The 21,101-nt window shown below is 31.5% G+C and overlaps 1 protein-coding gene across 2 annotated transcripts in view; it reads right to left on the bottom strand.

Moving 5' to 3' along the window:
• The window catches only part of LOC119632218, a 61,937-nt gene extending 42,869 nt beyond the window's left edge, over positions 1 to 19,068 (bottom strand). Inside the window, exons 1-2 of one of the 2 annotated variants that reach the window (XM_038025026.1) lie at positions 19,005 to 19,068; positions 18,463 to 18,626 (exon numbers count right to left, since the gene is read on the bottom strand). The gene's annotated coding sequence lies outside the window, so the exon portion shown is untranslated. Of the gene's footprint in view, positions 1 to 18,462; positions 18,908 to 19,004 lie in introns of those variants that run through there. The other variant, XM_038025025.1, reaches the window with a different exon arrangement.
• Between the last annotated feature and the right edge of the window lie 2,033 nt (positions 19,069 to 21,101).

Genomic DNA, 21,101 nt, shown 5'->3' with positions numbered 1-21,101 from the left:
CCCGCTCTTCCCCTAACGCTATAACCATCCTCTTCCCCTTTCCGAGCAATAACCTCTGCTATCTGCTTCGATTATCTTCGTGCAACATTTACTTATTATCTTTTTGCATTGATTGTAAATTATACATGTAACTACGAAGAAGAAAAAATGTATGTACGTTAATTTGACCCAATTATCTTAATTAATTACAAAAATTTGTAGAGCTAACCGTTGTAAAAGAATCCACATTCGAATCACTCACGCTCGCCCTAAAGAAATTTAAGTTGGATACTAATTTATATTATTTATATTTCTTAATCATGTTTATTATTCCTTGGATCTACATATCCTACAACTGAAAACGAATCGAACGTTTTTAGCCGAAGGTAGTAATACTCAGACTAAAATCTAATAGCACTAGCATCTAAGGCTTTCCGTTTTATTGAAAACTCTACCAAATTTAAGAATTGAATCCACGACCATTGGGTTATTAGTCGAGATCCTGAGTGTACTTGCCCACTCAGGCGGATAATAAGCAATTAAACATATATCTTGAAGCGAGATTTGAATGCTTACTATTAGGTCGGGTCATGCATCATTAGGTCCGATGTAGATCAGTAGAATCTACTATTCGTATTTACCCACAATAAGTAATTGAGAAAAATGAGTTTTTGCTTTCATTATATAGATGAGGATTCAATTAGTCTGGATGTTGGATATTTAAATAAGTCAATAGTGTTAAGGCGACAGCCGGAAAAATGTGCAGTGTATATGGTGAGGGACTGACAACCGAACGGACAGTTAAAAATTGGTTTGTAAAATTCCGTTCTAGATATACGACTTTAAAAGACGGGACACGATTTGGACTTTGATGACAAAATTTTAAAGGCAATATTGGAGCAAAATCCCCAATCCGTCAATCAACAAGGGGTATGGCAAAAAAGTTGAATACCTCACAAGCAACTGTCATATTAATATAATTTCATTATGCAATGAAAACAAAATAAATATCTGATAAAGGAATCAAAGTTACTTATGACTCAACCTAATACTTTAAACAATTTTTTCATTGTTTTATAAGAATGTCAGAGTCAATCAATAGGTCGATTAAAAGAATTGCTACCTTGCATCTTAGCTTCACTTTTTCACAAAGTTTTATATAATTTCTTATCAATATCCATTATAAGTCAATTAATATCGATGAGTATTTATTAATATGTTTGATTTCATTTTCAAGTAGCTGGATAAGTTCGTTAATGCTCTTTCCGTGTAAGGATACATATTTCTATGATTTTTTAAAATGCCGACAACAAACAAATTGCGAATAACCGCCCGATACTTTAAATTGACTGATTGATTGCTTGCACTGTTGGTAGTGCTTGAGGGACGCACTTATGCACTGTTCAAAGAAGAAGAAGAAGAACGAAGCAATTATGATATTTCTGCATAAAAATTTCGTCAATCGTAGTTACAAAGGAAGGAAGAAAAATCATCAATCAATCATCAGCTCTTGACAGCTTTAAAATATTCGGAGGAATCGTTTAGTTGCATCGCTTTCATGCACATCTCAAAAAGTCCTCAAATTAATTATCACATTTCACTAAATATGAGCACATCCATTGATCGGTCTTGATCTATTATTGATATTTTCTCAAGCTTCAATCTTTAAAACTTACCTAAAAGAGCACTTGTTCAATAAAAATTTTTAATTTTCTTTTTAGAATTTAATAGACGAACTGACGACAGATATAACCAAATCAATTAAATACGTTCGATACATTAAGGCTGATATACAATTAATAGGCGCTTCGAGAGTTTGATATTCTCGTAGAGGTAATATATTATATTTTACGATGATAGCCATTAAGTAAAGAAAACATGTTTATGTACATTTTTGTCACTCTTTCAATCTTTTAAAAGTAAAACTGTGGACACCAGAAAATTAAACAAAGGTATAAGCACTACCATCTTGTGCCATATACCAAAACATATACTCAAAACATATACTACTCAGGCGCTCACTCGCACGCACACATACCATAGACCATAAACCAGAATATAAGCACTGTTTAGGTGATTGATAGTTGATAAGTATTTGCTAAAACAAGTTTTTCACGTTAAAAGCAAAGAAACGAAAAAAATAAATAAATAAATAAAACAAAAAATAAGAGCGCTATAGTCGATCAAGATCGACTAGATTTGATGCCCTACACTAGTTCGCATAATATACGCATTCATTGAAAATTGACGCATTACTTTTATGCAAAGATATACCTTTCATATTGAAGAATGCTAGGACTACCTCAACTGCCCTGATAAACTTAACTTACTTGCCAAAGACATTATTATTATTTTTCAATTGCTTAACTCATCAAAAGCTGTAAATTAGATTTTGCGGTTGCTTTTCAGAAAACTCCATCGATATGCTGGAGTCTAGAAAACAGATTTATATGATCCGAATATCCTTTGGTCAGTTATACTCTATACAATTTGTGGTACAGGGTATAAGAAGTTTTTCCGGACGTTCGCAACAGGCAGAAGGGCTTAAAGTAGACCTGCCTTTTATTAAACCGATCAATTCGGAATCATTGTCTGCCCCCCTGTCCATTTGATTTCTGTCAACCTACAGGCCGCAATTTTTCAAATACTTCGACGAAACTTGATACGCTGACGAGCTTTACGGCAAAGACAAACGCAATTCATCCATTTATGATCCATTTTTGATAAATTTAACATTCCCAACAGAGTGTGGACTAAATTCAAAATATCCTGTATATAGTAGTATTATAAATGATACGGTAAAACGTGCATGGCGGGCAGCATTTAAGGAAAAAAAAAAAAACCTTTCTAAATTTCAATTTCCGAAATATGAACTTTTGCAGTTTAAGTAAATAATATTTATTTAACAATTGTCTGTCTCTCAAATCCCTCTTTCCACTTTCTTACTCATTCACTCCCTATCTGATTCTCTCAGTCTATATTTCTCGTTTATAAGCATTTACGAAATTCCAATAAATAATATTTATATGAAAAATAAACAATTATTTATAAAAAATATTTATATCATCGATAAGAAAAATGATAGCATGTGCGCTTTAAATGAAATTGGGATTAAATGTGTTTTATCTTTTAAACAATTTCTTCGCAATAAATATTTATTATCCATTATGGAGTGTTAAAACTTGTAATATTAAATTTCTGTCTGCCGATTGCAACCGACATAGTATGATTTTAAAGGCTTTGTCCAGAGCAATAGCCAGCCGCACGGTAGTATCATATGTATTATCGTATTTCGAATGGCAAATTAACTGAGAAAGGGGAGTACGTGTTGAGTGAGTTAAGTATAGTGTGTAAGTAAAATATAGTCTAGTCCGTATCAAGTCTTAAGTGTACAATGTTCTATTCAATGCTTATCCTTTTTTTGGCTCATATTGTCGCGGCCGAATTTTTCAAAACCCGACTAATACATTCACGCAAGAATGATTCAATAGCAATCCCAAAATGATAATTAAATAGTAAAGTAGTCTTAAGAAGTTAGTTAGTTCAAAAAGATTTTTCTCTGGCTACATTACAGCCTGACTAAATAGTGGACATTAGAAGGGATTAGAATAAATTTGATAACATAACCTCAAAAACTCTCAATCAAAATGAGATGTTCACGATGAAAAATCTTTGTATATCTTAAACAGAACGATGTAATTATCGTAGTTTATTAAAGAATTTCTCTGCTGATGTATAGTAAACAAATAATCTATAAAAGAAAAAATTCGGCTAAAGCTATAATTTCCTCTTTGTCGTTCTTGTAGGATTTCATTGTAGGAAAATCAACTTTTATGACCTCAACAGGCCTTTGTAAGAGCAATGAGCGGTTAAGTTTTTTCTTTTATTTTTTTCTTCCTTCTTTCAATATTCCGCAAAAAATTGCTATAAAAAAAGACATAAAGCACAGGCAGGCACAGTAGTTGTATAAAATATTTTTAATTTTCTTTCTTAACGAAAAAAACAAGTAAGAAAATTATATTCAGCTGCAGCCGAATCTCGTATACCCACCACCTTTAAAATCTTAAGCGTCCCATGACTTTATTTATGCTCACAGAAAAGTGAATGGATTAAAAATTATCTTTCACTTTTCACTTCGCTAAAAAGTATTGTTAAGAAAAATTAATCCAGCATTTTGTCAAGTCCACTATAATTAACACGCTTAGCTTGTCGCATTCTACTCTCTAAGTCTCTTTATGTGATGCTCACATCAATAATGTTGTGATGAAAAAATTAATGCACCATGTCGTGACGCCCACCAGACTTAATTTAGAAATAGCACGCTTACCTTGTCGCTTCCTACTGTCCAGGTCTTTTTATTTGATACTCATATCGCTGGTACTCTTAAGAAAACATTAATCTATAACGTCGTGGTTGTCCACCATATTTAAGCAGATAATCTATCTTCATTTGAGGAATGTAGAAAATAATTTTAATTTTTCTCGTCTTATGATTAAACCTCGAAAAAGTAAAAATAAAGCATATTTAATCAGTTATAAATATGTATGGGCGTGGCCTATTTTTTTTTTTTTTTTTTTTTTTTTTTTTTTTGATTTTTGATTTTTGCACATAAATAGTAGAGTTTTGTGTAAAGTAAATGTGGAAAATTTCGACCTTCTAATTTTTATAATTTGCAAGTAACAAGACAAACGGAGTTGAGCTCAGTTTATGCTCTACTGCAAGCGGCTTCTACTCTGACCGATTCGGTCCATTTTCAATATTAAACTGCGTGCAGAAACTTCCAATGTTTCTCGAAAATTTGCCGTCGATATTTTCATTTCTGCGACCAGGAGAGTGCCAAAAATACACACCACACAGACGGACAGGCATGGCTGAATCGATTCAGGATATCACGCTAATCAATAACTTTGGGTCTTTGAAGCATTATGAGAAAATGAGTATACGTCCGTCCGTGGCTGATGGGTATAATAAAACAAATAGTTTGAACTTTTGCCTTTAAAGGTTTAGTTAAGAGAGAATTTTCACTTAAATCACGAGTAAGCTAATAGACGGTATTACTGTTTATCAACTAATCCCGTCAATATCTTATATCCTTTTTCTCATTTTTTTTTTTTTTTTCTTTCTTTCTTTTTTCGTATAAAATATAAAAACCTTAAATGACATCATTTAACTTTAGTGTCAGTCATTCCCAGTTTGCCCGTTTATTATGCAGCCTGCATATGCATACATTTGAATACACATTATATACATGTGCATTTTATATGCGGTCTTTCATTGCTGCCTTATATGATGATGGTACTGTTCATATTCACTCCCATATTTGATATCGATTGTTCACACTCCTGTGTATCTTTGGATGAGTGTATATGTAAAAAAAATAAAAAAATAAAATAAAATAAAATAATATAACAACAACAATAGAAACTATTTACAATTATAGATAATTTTCGTTGTGGTCTTTAGAGGAGAATGTGTTGCGCATTTACTAAACGTTTATCATCATTCTTATTATTCCGTCTTTGATCATGTGTAGGAGAAAATTTTTTTGAAATTACCCAACAAAAAATAACAATATTAATAATAATAAAAATAATAATAATATGGTTTTTATATTATGTATTTTGTATTTAGATAAACGTAAGCTGCTGCTGGTAATAATAATAATAATTATGCAATTGTTGCCAGCGGTTTATTCGTTATCTTAACCCGCGCAAACCCTAATCGCAAGTGTTTCGAACGCATTGTTTAAAATCAATTTTTATTTTTATCAAATGCCAGAACGTGACACGTGCCAAACCGACAAATTTCAGATTTTAAGTTTCAAATTACCCTCGTATCAATTGCTTATTACTACTTAAAATTTGTGACATGTGAACAGTTATCATCGTTCTAGCGCGTTTCCCACAACCCATCGTAGAGCAAGTATTCGATTCATGATGCATAAATTAGATGTGTGTAGGGGGACATTGAATAAAATGCTCGCTGGTTTGCCAGCAGAAACTAATTAATATTTTCGGCCAGACATGGGCAAATGCCGACTAGTGGTTCGCATCCGCAAACAATTCAATTAACAGCATTGCTGCAAATAGATTTTAACTACCTTCGTTACCAGGCGTTGTTCTGGCTGCTGCCGTGGTATGAAAATTAGATTTGGCCCGTTGACAAATAAAAGTTGCCACCCCTGCTCCCAGGTGTCAAATTAAGCTATGTTTTCGCCATCCAAAAGCAGTCTCTCCTTTAAACTTTACTTCGGAATATATACAGAGTGCAGATCGGTACGAGGGAGGAGCAAGGGAGGATACGTTACGATATCGAAAAATCAAATAAAAATCAAATAACAGGGGACGAAGTATTGTAGCTCGTTCCAACCCAAAACGAAACCATCACCAATGAACACGCTCAGGGAACGTTAACAGCCTTGAACTGCAATGTGTTACTCTTCGGGCTGTTTTCGTCATGCATAAATTCTCAATCAGTGACTTATTGTCTGCTCGACTAGAGCTTCCCTCAAAGTTTGAGTTCCTTGAGTAGATAGCCTCAAAAAGACCATCTTTGCTTTATTCACGGAATTCGTATTCCAATACATTGAATAAAATGTACTTGCAATTTTATTAAAAAATCAGCAGAAACTTATTCACACCCTTAACACATTCTTGATCCTTATACGCAGCGGTATCGGTTTACTCATATGTTTATTACAATTAGAAAGACTTTCTCAAAACCTTGCCTACAACAAAATTTTACTCTTATTTCAAAAAATATATAAACTCACAATTTATAATCGAGGGAAATGTGTAGTGTAAGTGATAATAATATTAAGAGAAGCTTGACATACATTACAAGATATGATTACCTATAATATTGATATTTACTAACTGAAAGAACAAACATTCTGTAACAGCAGCTTATAGCGTTAAAAAAGCTACTGCGACCATCCTGCTGCAACTACAAACAGGGAGTATCGGAAATAGCAATGCCTCACTTTCGAAATTTGATTAAGCAAAGGAGAATCGAAATTGTACTAAACCATCAGATTATCAGAAAATTAAAGAGAAACTTATAGAAGGAAATCTACAATACCGTGATGAGCACTACTCTTCTATTAACCCTCAATTAATTGCACCTTTACATCTAACAAAGGTTTAAGGCTCAAACATTTTCGAGAATTCACCGTGACCATACACAATTGCAACTCATCAACGGATCTTCAAAGCAATCTTCCTCGCCAATCTGCAATTGTGAACAAATCGTCGCTATAAGACACATTCTCTGTAAATGCCTTAACTTTTGCTTGACTAAATTATTGCTTATTTATTGCATTGGTAACGATTAATCCTATGGACATTCTAAAATCAGCTACAGACCAGAATATCAATACAATATTAAAACTATTAGGCTTAATATATAATGTATATTTATATAAATTAGAGCCGATGATAGCCTTTTCTTTTAGTCTAAGAATTTATTTCTATTTAAAAAGTATTTAGCCCCCAGCATTATACACGAGAGTGAAAAAATACCGCAAATCTTTATATGAAAGAGTAAGAGGAAGTTCAAGTTTTTTTAAAGCTTTTTTTTTTACCTCTCCACTTCTTAGCTTCATAAGCAATTACTATGAGATAATTGTAGCTTATCTTAAGACCCATATGTACTAAAAAACATGAATACCAATTATTTGGAATTACATTTGCTTCAGTTTACACAAGAAAAGAAGAAGAAAAACTATCTTCAAGAACTGAACTATCTATCGTCCTGGTATGTATGAAAGCTGCATAGCCGGATGATCAGAATCATTTCCCCATTGAATTTTCTAGATGGTTTTAATAAGTATTTCATACTCTATCTAGGTACTTTACTCATGCAAGAAATTTCTTATCAATTTTTTACCTATTGCAGCAGCAGCAGCACCGGCAGTATTTATGAACGAATTGAGATCGTTCTCAGCGCATATGCAAAGTTATCTTCTTCGTCTTCGTCTTCTTTTCTTTTTTTTTTTTTTTCATTTTAAACATGCCAAGCCCAGTTTTAGAAAGTTCTACTAAGTAACAATCATCGGATAAATGTCTGGGATGAAAATGTATATACAATTGTTGTTTCTCATTTAACGCATCACTGAGAAGGTTCGTAGATTGTCACATAGATGACAAATGAAACTAAATCATTTATGTAACTTGTGTTTTTGACAACCAAAACACATCAACTCGATTCATAAAATAGATTGACTCAGGAAACCTATTAAAGTAAAGAAACTCAAACTCAAAGGTGTAAAGACAAATTCTAAATTTAAGTAGCAACGACACCTACCTACCATATTTCATTAACAGATCTCTGTTCAATATTGAAAATTAATTAAGATATAGTTGGACTCGGAAGCCCACTCCGTTCAGATTAAAAATGTTAAATGCATTATAAATCTGTGTGATTCGTGACCTTTCAAAAAAAGTAAACGGACTCCAATTCTGCTTACATGGAACTATTTTTAACAATTTATTAAACTTTGTTAAGTTAACAAAAAATGGATGTGAAAACCAGCCAAACTTGAGACTCTAGTGGGCTAAACCAAAACATGTCACGTGAATCTATATACAAATTGATTGGACAGAATGACTATACACAAAAATATTTTACGGTTTTTACAGAGAGAGAGAGAGAAACAGAGAGAGAGAAAGAGAGAGAGAGAGAGAGAGCTTTCTTAACAGATATGACATTGCTAGTTAAATTCGAATTTATCGTCACACCCTTCGACGAAACTTCACACAAAAAAAACAATCTTATTATTGACTTTTTACCAATAAAAGCGGAACCTTTAACTCTATAGTGTTGAGATTAGTGCTATATGTGCAAAAAAGCGGTAAAAAATTGGTTGCTGTTGCTATGCAACAGTAATCGCAATCCAAACTGGCATATGTGATCAAAATGATCAAAGTAAATTAGAAAAGGAATCGAGAGAGCTAAATAACAGAGAAAACCTTATCATTTCATCAGAAAGATGCACGGGGACAGTGGCACTAACATAAGTTTTTAGTTTGATGAAAAATACCCTGAACTCTCGAAGAGTGTTATTAATAATATACATTTTTACATGCACATAATACAGACTTAAGTACGGACAGAATAGTCTGAAAAAAATAATGCAGTTAACTCAGTTTTTAGATAAATGCAAACAAATTAAATCTCCATATATTAATAAGACAACATGTATTCGAGGAATATTTCTGAATGTTGAAAGGCAGAATGATAAAATTACTGCTGATGGATCTAGGAATACTTTGAAGATTGGAAATATAATGACAATTCATTTACTTACACACTACAGATATACGTTATCTCACTTGCTAGATAGATTTGTAATCTTCTTTTTTCTAACTGATATATAACTAAAGAAATTGTGCTATGCCATTGAGAGGTACTTAAAACTATTTTGATTCGATTTGTTTCGATCGATGGTCGAGGAATTAGGGCCAATTTGTACGCAACTAAATTTCATTTTATTTAGTTACTTGTTTTTTATAAAAAAATACAAAAAAAAAAACAAAAGTATATATATGTACGTAACTTTTTGAGCTGTTTTGTTTTATTAAAATACAAATTTCCAACACATTCTCCGCTTAATTTAGCAAAAAAAAAAAAAAAAAAAAATTCTCGTTCACACCCCAACATTTAAAGCGGTTAATAACGATTTTTGTGATTGTATCATCATAGCATATGTGAATTTATAAACGTACATAAGTAAATAAATAAATTATTAATAAGGCGTCAAGTTCTATACAAATAAAAAAGTTATCATAAAAACAAGTAAGATGAACATTATAATCGAATAAGACAAACTATTACATACCCTACGACGTTCGATCTAGTACACTCTACTATCCATTCGTGTTGTTTTAAATACACTAAAAATTTCCACATTATTTTCATGCCAAGGCAAATGCATTTTGCCCAAAATATTACATGCGCTGATCCAAATTCAGCAAACCAACGCTATTTTCTAAAAGTACAAGTTACGCTTTCTCGCCATTGCTTGCTTTTCATGATAACAACCGTTACTTATATGCTAGGGCCTAACTATAATAAAAAAATAGATCCATGTGATCCAAATTCCCTATAGTTAATTTTCTTGCAACATTACTATTATAGATCGATTTTCATCATAAAATATCAAAAATTAAAAAACTTTTTCTGACGGGCGTATGGAATGGAGTCCACGACTTCATTTCATGTGAATCAAATTCGTTTTATTTAATTGTTATCTTAATTACTACCACGAACATATTTTCATTTTGGCATTTAGATGCCCAGTTTACACTTCCTGAGAATCCTTTTATGCGGTGGTAGCCAAAAAATAGATCTACATAAGCCAAATTCGATAAGATTGACTTCGTTGTTATGAACCAATTTTTAATATAAAATATTGAAAACTAGTTCTTTTTGCTATATAAAGATTTAGTTTTCGTAAAAATGGTTATATGAGAAGTGATTCAAAGAATTATCTTAGCCGAACCAAATTTTTCATACCATTCGAAATACTATCGCTTAGCGGTTTTTGTCAAATAATTTTGAAAATTACAATTTCCATATATGGACAGTGGTTGAAAAATTGGGATCAGCTACGATTCTTTAACTATTTAGGAGCTGGTACCAGCTTGCGCCATTTCTTTAATTAATTTGGCGCGCATTCAAATACGGAAGCTGTTAAAGTCTACGTCATATTCGGGTTTTCGAGGGCAAGAAATCTCGTATACGTAATGGAAAAAATTCGTGGTGTACCTGGTGCAAGAGTTATCCAGGATTCACTGTTGCAGCTCGAATGGGAAATTCTGCCACACTCAACATACTCACCAGACATGACGCTTCCCGGTTACCACTTGGTTAGATCGGTGTGGCATGGCTTGGCTGGCATGCGGGTCCGTAAAGTTGAAGAAATTCGGCAAGGGGTCGGTGGGTGGATCGCTGCCAAACCAAGATAAGTTCTTTCAACATGATATCGCCATGTTATAGAAAATGGTAGAAACTATTTTGATGAATATACATTGTATCTATATTTTTCAATAAATGCCTTTTTCAAGTGTAAAAATTTGATCAAAACTTTTGCAAACACCTAATATTATGTCGTGGCCGCAGTATTTTTAAAATATATCTGGCCGAAAAACTGGATCAAGTGACTTTTACCGGCCTCTTTCGAAGTTAGCTTTGTGCTGTTACGTGACTTTTGAGAATAGTGTGACGAATGACATCCAGACGGTCCGGGTTGTACTGTGACTCAATTGAAACTTCGAAAATAAGTCTTCTAAATTAATGATATGCGCTTTAATCGCATTACTTGTTAACAGTATAGAGTGAAATCAATTGTTTCATCCCAGTGTAGAACAACTTGCGTATGCAGTTTCATCCATCGCTCATTACATTTGCAAAGATGATTCCATTACGTTTCATTCACTTTCAATTTATCATTGTTAGTCTAGGTGACACCCAAACATTGAGCCTCTTTCCCCGTCCAACTTTATGTAAATGATTCAAAGCCGATTTTTAATCAATATTCAATTCATCAGCGATGTCATAATATGAAATGTGTTTGATAAGACATCTGCATCGTAATTAAAAAATGTGTTCATAAGTCTGGTTGTATTGTACAATATCATGGCCCTGTTATGAATTTTCAGAATTTTGACTCACTTTCAAAACGCAATTAATTTCGAGTGAGTAAACAATAGTCGCAATGTTTTTTACATCCAGCAACGAAACGTGGGGTTATATATTCATTTATTCATCTCCGAACGGAGATGTCAAATCAATATCCCTATAAGGCAGAAATGGGCGACATTTTTTATCGACAGACCAATTTCAATTTTCGTATCATGGAGTAGGCCCGGACAACAGGTTGAATGGACTAACAACAAGTAAGAAGGTCATATTCGACGGTGGCCGAATCTCGCAAACCCATCACTATGCTTGTTGCATTCTACTCCCCAAGCTCTTTCATTTGGTACCCATATCTAGCAAGGGTGTGATGATAAATTCGAATTTAACTAGCGAAGACACCTATCATTTCTAGTAACAAAACTTTGTTAACGACTTAACAGAGCTCTGTTAAATAATTACAATTGCGATATAGTTGGATTTGAAAGCCTACTTCGTCCATATTAAAAAAAAGGAAAATATTTTTGTGGACATTACATGAATCTATATGAAAATAGAGCCGATAGCCTGTGTTGCTAGTGCTCAATGTCTTTTTTTTAGTCTAAGAATTCATTTCATTAGTCTAAAATTAAAATAATAATAATAATAATAATATATGAAAATACCTTTCGAACAAACTAAACAAATTCAAATTCTGCCTATGGGAGCCATTTTTAACGGTGTTTTGAAATTCGGTATGTTAGCGAAAAATGGATATGGAAGAACACCCAAATTTGAAACCCTAGGGCGGCCAAACTAGAAAATGTCACCTATACTCACCTATATCACGTGAATCTATGCAAAAGTACCTGTCGAATGGGTGAAAAAATTTAGACTTTTCTTTCGGGAACTATTTTTAACAATTTTTTGAAATTTGGTATATTAGAAAAAATGGGTGTAAGTATAGTATAGTACAGTATATGTACTATACTCTAGCATAGTACAACATATACTAGTACAAAATGCACTATACTGTAGTACACTGTAGTACAATAATTTTCAGTACAAAATGCACTATACTGTAGTACATTGTAGTACAATAATTTTTAGTACAAAATACACTATACTGTAAAGTATAATAAATTCTAAAGTATAGTAAATTCTAGTACAAAGTACACTCCTTCTTATGATAAATAAGCATGAAACATCAAAAAGATGAAAAAATAAAATTTAATTACTCGTAAGTTTGTAAGGGCATGGCTAACTGTTTCCATTTTTGGACCTAAAGATTAGAGTGATTCGTGAAGTAAATGTGGAAAATTTCGAAATAAAATATGAAGATGCGTTCAGCTTATACTCCACTGCCGGCTTTTGCTTCGACCAATTTGGCCCATTTGCAATGCCAACGTGCGGAGAGAAACTACCAATATTTTTACCAAATTTGAAGAGGATCAGTCAGTGTGTGCCAACAACACACCCACACAGGCACGCAGACGGACAGATACGTCTAAATCAAGACTACATATTACTTTATAAGGTCTCTAAAACTTCGTTTTGGGTGTCACGTACATAATGGAACAAGACAAAATGAGTATACCCCTTATATCTCACAGTGGTGGGTGTAAAAGGATATAAATTAATTTTAGTGATGATTATTTTTAGCATTATTATGCAACAAAAAATGAACACAATGAACATATTGTTCAAACTTTAGTGTAATGGATTGAATTGAGGAATGTTTACGTAATATATACGTTTGTGAAATCGCTAATGGCGATTCGAAGGACTGCTTCTAAATATTCATCTGGTATTCTAGATCCGATTTCGCTCATTTTTATGCTTTATTAATAAATAAAATATAACTTCGCAACGGTAAATTAATTAAAAGAAAGCCAATTATTATGTTTCAAAATATTTCTAGATATAAAGAAGCCTAAAAACTCACAAGTATTGTTTTTTCAGAAATTTTTAAGTTTTAATAGTAAATTTAAGTGTGAATTTATCAGTTTCAATATAATATTGCTTCGTGCATAGTGAATGCTTATCAACGATAAAATATCAGAGATTTTTTTGAAAATCTCTTATCTTGCAGAAAATGCATTGAGGAAATTGTTCGCTATCATTTCATAACCCATTATAATCAATCATATTTTCCAAGTTTTTCCTTTTTGCTTTAAAGTTGGGAAGTGAAGCAAGTGTTTGCTTTGAAAGTCTTGTGAAAATTGCAATGAAAATAGTTTTGGATTTGCTCAGCTCAGCCGGTAGTGAAGACAAACACAACAGTCCATTAAAGTAAATACACTTTTGATGAGCATTAAATTTTGAATCGATTTAAGCACGTCCGTCCATATGTAATGGCCGTGGAAAATATTCTACCGCTCGCAAAAATGATGATATCGCCATCAAATTTGACAAAAACACTGAAAGTACTTATAAGCAGGTTTGTGTGGAAAAGGCGTGTCCTCTTGCAAATCGGCAAGAGGACACGCCTTCAGTGCAACATAAATTGAGAACATCTTTGCTTTTTTGCTTAAATTTTTTCCTCATTAAGTCTATTCAACAAAAATGGAAAACATCAACCTCGCCCACCCAATATGATGTAGTAGTAACCTTTAGTTTTTCGTCTTTTATTTTTGGTCCCTTTCAGAATAACTGTGGTAAAGGTATGCATAAATGATGATACAAAATCAAAGCCGTTTTTTTTCTTTTTAATTATTAATAGACAATCACCTTTCACAAGCCATAGTATTATTAAATTTATCCTAATCCTGGAGTTATCTATAGGGGAAAACTTAAACTAAATAAATTTCTACATTTCCATTCCCCAATAGCGAATATAGAAACGTGTAAACAGAAGGCAAAAAAAAAAAAAAAAAAAAAACTTCATTTCGTTATTTAGCTGACTTTATAAAGTTTACTGCACTTTTCAATGAAAAAATTATCAGTAAAGCAAAAAGAAAAAAAAAAAAAAATCCCGAGGAAAACTTTATCAATATTCGAAGTAAATGAAAGAAGAGATCAAGCATTTATTTTCTTGCTTCGCTTGCATACATATTTTTAATGGAGAAAGTCTTTATGTGTGACTCTAAAAGGCACATGTACCTCTTACACTTACATGGCGAAAATATCTTCCAACATATGTTACATGTATGCATGCGAGAGTAAATATGAATTATTTCCAACACTTTCCCTAAAATGTTTATTATGAACTTTTCGTTGTCATACATTTTCAGTTTCGTTTGACCTCCATCAGTTTGTGTTTATGACGCTTTGCGAATTCGTTTTCTTTTTTTTCTTTTTAAATTTAAGTTTTTATTGACCAAATAATAGCATTAATGGTAGAAAAAATCAAGCACAGCACAGAACAGTAATAGTAGAAAGCACCAACAATGAAAAATTTTGCTAACAAGCTTTTTGGTGGATGAAAGTTCTTTAAAGTGGTCAATGCTAGCGGTTGGCCATAAACGATGATTCATATAGAAAAATAAACAAAACGAAAGAAAAAAAAAACGGGAAAAAAATGCTTAAAGAAGAAAATTTTGCAAACAAGTTTTATTATTTAGTTAAACGAAATCACAATGATAAACATTTAATGCTTTTATAAAAATGTAATAAAATTAATAAAGCAAAGAGAAGAATAATACAGAAGCTCAGGCAAACATACATGAGCTTATTATAAAAAACTGTAGCTCTTATTGCCATAAAGTATTGAAAAGGAGCAGAAGCATACTAACACACAAAGAGGGGTTGAAACATTACGTGTCACACACATTCAAGTAATACGGAGTTTGTAGCAAAAGCAAACAGACAATGATTTTGAGCCGGCTAAACGAATTTTTTTTGAATAGCTAAGCGGAACAAGCCCAAACACAAACGCACACAAACAGACACATATATTTTATTGCCTTTTGATGTCATAAACCGAAATCATTACACTCGGACTGATTCTCGTTTGTTATTTTCTTAACCGAACAAGCAGACGAGCTATGCACAACATACGCATTTTAAGTCTACATGTTACGACCTCTCCCCGGAAAAAATTACTTTTTACTTTTCACTCTCCACTTCTAAAAGACGTATGCAATAGTATTAAGGCGAGCAGAATAGAGTGTGTGTAGAGAATAGAAAATAGAAGCATTTTACTGCTGAAGTAAAACCGAGACTCCAACCCAGTATAAATCAGTTTTTTGAAAGAAATTCAGAGTCGTTGCTTCACCATTGGAAATCCATATATATCTTCCATGGCTGGACATTTCTCTTTTAAAATGTTTGCGCTGATCAAAAAGTATACGGAATTATTAAACAAACGGTAATTTTATTTTTTTTCATTAGCATGTTATTGATCTTAATTTTAATGCTGCAAGATGCCTTACAGAGACGCTTAACCTGCTGTTGCTATTCTTTACAATAAGACTCAATCAATTAAATGAAGACACTAACTAACCAATCATAGGATGATCCGGTAGTCGGATTTTTCAAATGTGTGCTATGTTATGCTAAAAATTAACCATCGATCTAAATTGAAAATAATAATTTAAGACAAAGAAAAACATTACTAATTGCTTCAAGGCAAGATTACCGGTACTTTTTGATCTATATATATATATATATATATGTATATGTGTTAATTTTAATGTATTCTGCATCCAGTTGGTGGGAGTAGACAAAGGCAGACAAAAATTTGATGAAAAAAAATAAAATAAAATAAGAGGAGGAAAAGAATTACAAAAAAAAATAAATGTTAAGTAAATTGTGCAACGATTGCATAATGGATTTTCACTGAGAAGGAAAAGGAAAAGGCCGGACAAAGAGAGAGAATCATTTGATAATTTCAAAGAAAGAGGGAATCTTAAGAATTAATTTAACATATGTGTATTTTATATATTTTAATATTTATTGAAGCATTTGTTTTGCTTATCGCTTCCTCTTACGTTTCATATTTGTAAACTTGTTTAAAATTATCGATTTTTTGAAAGTTAGTTAGTTTCTTTTTCAATTAAGACACAACAGATGTTTACGCATGAAATTGAAATTCACTTAATTTTATTTATATATTTACTATGATTTTGATGATTTGGAGGCTTTTTCCGTTGCCTTTTTTTTTTTTAAATGAATCAATAGAAAGAAATAAAAATTCGAGATTTTTTTTTATTTAGTTAAAAAAAAAAAAAGTACATACCGTCCTTGACTTAGCGGCCTTATTATCATTTACATTGGATTTATCTTTATATGAGCCATATACATTATATATATGTGCGCTTATAGGCGCATATGTATGCATAACAAAATACACCATTTTCGTATATTTCTTCAAATGAACTTTACTTCTTCTTCTTCTTCTTTGCGGCACACACAATACAAATTACAAAGTGAAGGTAAAATTTTTTTTTTCAAAAAGAAAAAGAGCTCGAAATTTCGAAAAAACGGTTTAATCGCCTAAGGTCGAAAATGTAATCATAACAATGAACTACGAGTGTTGTGTAAACGGAAGTTTAACAATATTCAAGTTTTATCTTATTAGGAACAATGACGTTGCCCAATATTTCATTATTTCTATGATCAACAAGCCAAACCAACATGAAAGTATGTGGATAATAGGTTTGTTTCTTCAAAAAATTCGCGTTGTCTGGTTTTTGTTACCCAAAAGACGCAGTTACTTGTAAGATATGACAAAGTAAATATCGACAACTAAAAGAAAAACTAGAGTATTTAAAAAATAAACAGTTATTTTCTACTTTGCGTCACCATCTTAGGTCATTATTTGTCAGGGGAATAAAAACACCTTTTTATTTTTCTCGTTAATTAAAAACAAAAACGGACTTGCCTTCAAAAATTGATATATTAACAAATAGTTTTATTAATTTCCGGCTGTGTTTATTCGCGAAACTGAACTTTAATCCTGGTGAGCGAAATTGTTGTTTAATTCTTCAGATTCTTCTTAACTCAATCGAGTGGCTAAAAGTTTAAAGACACATGTCTTATAACCCTTAGCAAGGTACTCGAAAAACTGACATATAGGTCAATATATGCGCAATAATATTTTAATAATTAATTCTCTAATGGCGACGTAATCTAAGATGCTTTCCCTTGCTATTGGCAAATAATTTTTTTTCAAATAGAAATAAAATTTCAAAAATATACTCAACGACTCGATTGGTACTTTTTCTTCTTCTTCTTGTTTGTTTCTGATTACTGTTATACTTATTATTATTAGTTAATCGGCATATTGGGATCAACAATCCGGCATATCACCTAATTCTAATATACTCGCGACAACTCTTAAGCATACACATATTTCTATTCAATATACTCACATTTAAGCATAGAGTAGCATAAATTAATATTAACGCCAATATACTTAGTCACAATCATAAACCACCTCATACAAGCGCAAATAAACAAATGGATTTCGCTAGTAATTGATTTGTACTAATAATGGAAAACTTGAAAACGAAACAGTTTTTTTTTTTTTGCCTTGCTATTAACTCCGGTTTTTTTTTTTTTTTTAATTCCAATTGTATAAAACCAACTTGTAAAAATTTTTTATCCAATTAAAGGACGATTGTACACTTACGTGAATAACATTTTTCCCCCTATTATGTTTTATTATTCATGTTAACATTAACCAAGAAAAACAACGATATGAGTGAACTTTCTTTTGCCGTATATGTGAGGCAAATGTTTTCCTTTGATTTTACAAACTTTGTTGCTGCCATTTTTCAAATATTATCTTTTTCACTGCACCCATTATAACATCTTTTAACACAAACAATTGCAATATTTCTTTGTTATATTGCAGCACCATTTATCGTAAAATAACACAAAAATAAAAAAAATTTTAGTAAATATTATTCTAAGTCTTTTTACCTTTTATTTTATGAAAGACAGTCTCGATTAATCTTGGCGTTTCTTCGACAGACATGTATCGTTTATCTCCTCCATGGCATCAAATAACTGATTGGATTGGCTCCACCCGTCACCAATTCATGTAATCCTTTTTTCTTTAAATAATTTCTCTCTATATTGCTTTGCTATAATAACACTTTTATTATTAATTATTTGATACATTAATTGATTTTAAATTTTATTTTTTCTAATAAGTTTCTTTCATATATAAAAGTACAAAGTATTTGTTAATTTTTCTTTTATTGTGTAGAGAAAAATTAGTAAACTCTTCTCTTTCATCTACTTCGAGAGAAAACTTAGACAAAATAAAAATTTTCCGCGTTATCGTAACATTTCGCAATTATTTGGATATATAGCTACTTGCATGTTATTTAAATATTAAAGAATTATGTTAAATTTTTATTTTAACTATAAAATGCTAAACATATACATTTGTATATATGTAGATATTAATAAATATATACATATATATGTATATATATTTTCTATTAATTTTCACCAACAATTATGAATTTTAACACTCGAGAGAGCGATATAATATTTATCCTTATCGCTCAAAGAGAAAAAAGCGAATGAAAATAAATAACAAATATCGCCAGCTGCAGGTTCGTCAGATGTTTACGGAGAGAGGAGATTTCTTTGATTCTTGGCAGTATTGAGTTCCTGCTGGCGTTGTTATTGTAAAATTTCGTTTGCTCTGAGAGTTAGATTCTTGGCAGCACTGAATGCATGCTTGCACTGTTATTGTAAAACTTTGATTTCTGTTAGAGAGGATTTCTTTGATATGTGACTATGAAAAAATAAAAATATGTTTCGATTTATATTCATATAAGCAATTGCTAAAAATTGATTCTCTCTGTTTTAGAAACACGAATGAAACAGAATTTTGCACTAACAACGCCAATAATACTATAGTGGTGCCAAGTAATTAAATAAATGCTTTCAAAGCAAACAACATTTTACAATAACAAACAAATACGTCGAAAACTGATGTTAGTTGCAAAAAAATCAATTCTCAGAGTAAATATAAGCCAATAGAAAATGTTGTCTCTCAGAGTAAATGAGTAAACAATATTTTACAAACAATGTCAACTATGGATGAATAAGTGATGCCAAGCCGAATGTTAAAAGATATCTTCTCTCTTAGCTCTGACTGTAGTGTTGCCTGTCAAAATAAATTTTTTTCTACCCATGTCGAACTTTTGTAAAAGTAGGAGTACACGACTTTCAACTAATTCAACAGTAAATCACTTTTATCACAATTATCTCTTGTCTTAATATGTAATAAAACAATTCGTTTTCGTGTCTTCAATAATAGGTCTTACCGACTTGGTGGACTTCATATTAGGTAATACGCTTAGTTTTTGTTTAAAGGGTTTCACTAAAAGGATTCTATCGGTTTATTTCCTATAATCTATGGACGAGATCTTTTGCATATAAAATATGGTAAATTTTCTAGTAAATGAAAATCTTAAGGACTAACCAAATCAAAAATATGTTCTTATTTGTGAGCGTAGCAATAAATTTTAATATAATCAAAAGTATATACTAAAACTCAATTTTCTAACTAGTTTGTGTGTAAGTTAACAGAACCTATTTGAAAATTGACTGTTGACTAAAGCAGAGAATAACATACTGCCACCACTACAGTTAAATTTAAATTATTGATGTGCTTCTTAATAGTTTATACAAGACTTACTCTATTGAATAGTTTCATGGGTCTACCCAAGCAATTTCGAAAATTACTTTTACTTAAAACGTTGCTTAGATTTTTAAGCAAGCTTAGATCTCCAAAAATTCGTAGAAAGTTTTCTTTTAATAGGTCATTACATTTTTTTGAACTACTTTTTGAAATTTACTTCAACTAATAGCAATCGGACTTATTTGCAGACGAAGAGGACCCTAAAACACTATATTTTTAACATTATAACTTGGCTCCCTTTAGTTAATACTTTTCAGCTGTTAATCGTATTAAAAAGTTTCCTGCAACAAAGTTGTACATTACTTTATTTACAAGAATTATGAAAATGTATATAGTTTTAATCATCAGAAATTAATATGATTATAATAATTATTTATTTATTTTCCTTAAAAACTTATATATAATTAGAAAAATATATCGCTTTAACCTTTTTGTCTTACTTAAATATTGCTAGTACAGTACATATATTGAGGACAAGAACTTTAAAAGCGAACGTTAGAATTCATGAATGATAGTAATCACTAATTCATTTTAATCACATGATTACACACGATCAACCGTGTGTAGAGCGTTTCTAGTTTAAAAATATTACGAAAATCGCTAAATTGACATTATAATTTATACGAGAAAAAGAATAAGAACTATCGTTAGTTTGTGTAGTTGTTTCTTTTTTTCACATATAATTTAAAGCATTTGTCAACAGAAAACGAAATATGTTTTAAAAATACTTCAGTTTATATTTTGTTCTACGCGAAATCGGTTGTGTGTGATTGTTAAAATATCTGTATATAGAGTGTAAAAAATTAAATGAAAGAAGTGAATTTTCTCTCGTGGCATAGAAAATTTGTGAAAAAAGAAGTACACAAAAGATCCGAAACACACACACATTCGCACACAA

The sequence above is a fragment of the Glossina fuscipes genome, unplaced genomic scaffold (genome assembly GCF_014805625.2).
Source record: "Glossina fuscipes isolate IAEA_lab_2018 unplaced genomic scaffold, Yale_Gfus_2 1, whole genome shotgun sequence".
In the NCBI taxonomy this organism is placed as follows: Eukaryota; Metazoa; Arthropoda; class Insecta; order Diptera; family Glossinidae; genus Glossina; species Glossina fuscipes.
Note: the sequence above shows the minus strand (reverse complement) of the source record. Positions and strands in the feature narration are given on the sequence as shown.